Source organism: Acipenser ruthenus, chromosome 50 (assembly GCF_902713425.1).
Source record: "Acipenser ruthenus chromosome 50, fAciRut3.2 maternal haplotype, whole genome shotgun sequence".
NCBI lineage: Eukaryota > Metazoa > Chordata > Actinopteri > Acipenseriformes > Acipenseridae > Acipenser > Acipenser ruthenus.
Genome location: NC_081238.1, coordinates 664040 through 667458, shown reverse-complemented (window position 1 = coordinate 667458; position 3419 = coordinate 664040).

Sequence of the window (3419 nt, the reverse complement as noted above, 5' to 3'; positions counted from 1 at the left end):
GGGGGGGTTGCTGAAATTCACTGGGGGGGGGGGTTGCTGAAATTCACTGGGGGGGGGTTGCTGAAATTCACTGGGGGGGTTGCTGAAATTCACTGGGGGGGGGGTTGCTGAAATTCACTGGGGGGGGGGGTTGCTGAAATTCACTTGGGGGGGGTTGCTGAAATTCACTGGGGGGGGGGTTGCTGAAATTCACTTGGGGGGGTTGCTGAAATTCACTTGGGGGGGATGGGTATGGGGTGGGGGGGTGGGTATGGGTATGGGGTGGGGGGGGTGGGGGTCGTGATTTGCTTAAATATCACCCAGTTTTCCTTTTCAATTTGCACTGGGAGAAAAGCTTGGTAAATCCTGGTGTGTTTTTTTTTTTGTGAAACCCAGTTTGACAACGACTATTCTTGGATCAACAGTCTAAATTCAGTAACTGTAACGAAGGGAGACGGAGAGCCCGCGGTGTCTCTGGTGTTGAGTAATCATCTTGTTTTATTCCATTTCATTAACGCCCAACGACTTTGAGTTTCTTTCTGCGTGACTGTGGAATTATAGGATTGTAAGCAAGCAGCATCTCATGTGGATACCACACTTTTAATTACAGCTTAATGAGCTTTGTTAATTAAGACCCGTAGTTGTTTAAGTTGTGACAATGTACTTCATTAACCACTGTGCGATTCTCAATTGAAGGATAACCTTTTTTTGGTTTGTTTTATTAACCAGGGGCTGGTTTCACAAAGCACTGCTAGAATGCAAGCAAGCTGGCCTGTTTTTCTCTCTCCAAAAACCAAGATTTCAAGATTGATAAAGTTTAGTAGAAATCCACTCGGCAGGTCTGTATGATTTTAAAGGGTGAAGGTGTTAGTTTCTTAACTTCATTTTTATGAAAGTTAATTTAGCAGACCGCTTCCTAGAACTGCTTTGTGAAACCAGCCTTTTTTTGTTGTAAAAAGCCAGTCTCTGAGCTCCGAGAGGAGGCATTTTATATTGCCCTGCATGGCTTCACCCCCATCACCCCAAATTCAGCTCTAGGAGCCCTTTCAGACACCCCTGTCATGTGACACCAAAACTAGTTTCGTGTCGGTTTCATCGTTTGGGGCTTTAACCATCAAACAGCACTTGGATTAATCTGTGGCAAACGGGGCGACCGATTTTAGATACAAAACACATCGCCGTGCTGAAAGAAACATGAAATCCCCTGACAAACATTTCAACGGGACGCTGAAAAAGACTTGTAGTCGAAACATTCAGTGTTTTAGAAACTCTGGTAGATCCCAAAACCGCAGACCAAAAGATATTCCATTGAATGATAAACTGCGATCGTCATTGAGGCGTAAAACAGAAATCGATCTCTCCACACTGATGCTGGAAGCTGCCCAGAAAGCGTCTGATACGAAGGATGAGAGAGAGAGAGGGGGGGTAGAGAGAGAGAGAGAGAGAGGGGGGTAGAGAGAGAGAGAGAGAGGGAGAGAGAGAGAGGGGGGTAGACAGGGTAGAGAGAGAGAGGGGGGGTAGAGAGAGAGGGGGAGGGGTAGAGAGAGGGGGAGGGGTAGAGAGAGAGAGGGGGGTAGACAGGGTAGAGAGAGGGGGGGTAGAGAGAGAGGGGTAGAAAGAGAGAAGGGTAGAGAGAGGGGGGGGTAGAGAGAGAGGTAGAGAGAGAGGTAGAGAGAGGGGAGTAGAGAGAGAGAGGTAGAGAGAGGGGGGGTAGAGAGAGAGAGGGGAGAGAGAGAGAGAGAAGGGTAGAGAGAGGGGGTAGAGAGAGAGGGAGAGTGAGGGGGGTAGAGAGAGAAGGGTAGAGAGGTAGAGAGAGGGGGGTAGAGAGAGAGAGAGGGAGAGAGGGAGAGAGTGAGGGGGTAGAGAGAAGGGTAGAGAGAGGTAGAGAGGGGGGGGGTAGAGAGAGAGGGGGTAGACAGGGTAGAGAGAGGGGGGTAGAGAGAGAGGGGTAGAGAGAGAGAAGGGTAGAGAGGTAGAGAGAGGGGGGGGGTAGAGAGAGAGAGAGAGTGAGGGGGTAGAGAGAGAAGGGTAGAGAGGTAGAGAGAGGGGGGGTAGAGAGAGAGAGGGGAGAGAGAGGGAGAGAGTGAGGGGGTAGAGAGAGAGGTAGAGAGGGGGGGTAGAGAGAGAGAGGTAGAGAGAGGGAGAGTGAGGGGGTAGAGAGAGAAGGGTAGAGAGGTAGAGAGAGGGGGGGTAGAGAGAGAGGTAGAGAGAGAGGGAGAGTGAGGGGGTAGAGAGAGAAGGGTAGAGAGAGGGGGGGTAGAGAGAGGGAGAGAGTGAGGGGGTAGAGAGAGAAGGGTAGAGAGAGGGGGGGGTAGATGGAAGTGGCCCCAGTTTGATATTGAGATGAGGTTGACCTTTTTTCCCCAGACTGGTTTAGTGGCTTGAGATTCTCTTTAGTATTTTCTGAAGGTTTACATTGACGGTACCACAGAATCAGTTAAAAGTGGTGGTCTTGTTTCTTTACAGCCAGTGCTTACCCCAGTCCCGCTATGCGATCGCTGAACAGCTTGCTTGTGTCGCAGTTCTGCACCCTCCCTGTCACATGACACTGGTGTCCAATCCACATGGCTTCACCGTGTGGCACAGGCCGATGGCCTCGCTCCCTCCCTCCCTTCCCCTCCAGTTCAGACTACTTCTGATGCACTGAGTACGTTTTAGTTATTTGAGTGTCGTCCAGGCCCAAGGAGCTTCTGGGAAATGGAGTCCGTCCCCCTGAGATTGTGGGGGGCGGAGTCCACCGAATGATAGTCTGGGAAGTGGAGTCTCTCAGAGGCTTCTGGGTACAACGCAGTGGCCAATATGTGTTGTAATTTATTTATTAAAAAAACAAACTTGTTTTAAATGTGAATTTTTTGGGGGGGGGTCACCTGTAACCTTTTTTTTTTATTTAAATTGTTAATTTTTGTTGTTGTACAGACTGTTGCATATAAATCATATCTTCCTAATTTGTAAAGAACAAAGAGAACGCGATGCACATTGTATGAATCGAGCTGGTCGTCTTGTCTTCTTTTTTCATTTTTTATTTTTTAGTAAACCTAAATATCCATATATTGTACAAGTCGTATAGTTCATGTAGAAATGCGCCTTCCGAATTCACTGCTTCTTAATATTTCGCAGTTTTCTTTTCTGTGCAAATTAGAAATACCGAGGGAGAGCTGGGCGTGATTTTTCTGTCTCGTTTGCAAATCCTACTCTGTAGGGGGAGGGGGGAGAGGTGAAAGGTCACGTTGTCACATGATTCGAATGGACAAGCTCAAAGCAACTCCTATCCTGGTGAAAGCAAGCACAACAAGGATTATTAATAGGGTCGCTGTTCCTCCTCATCAAAGTAAACTAGTGGTACTCAACTCTGGCCCGTGAGATCCACTCCAGGTTTTTACTCCAACCAGGATCTAATAGAAGCTGCTGAGAGGCAATTTGAATCATTCAGGACCTGATTG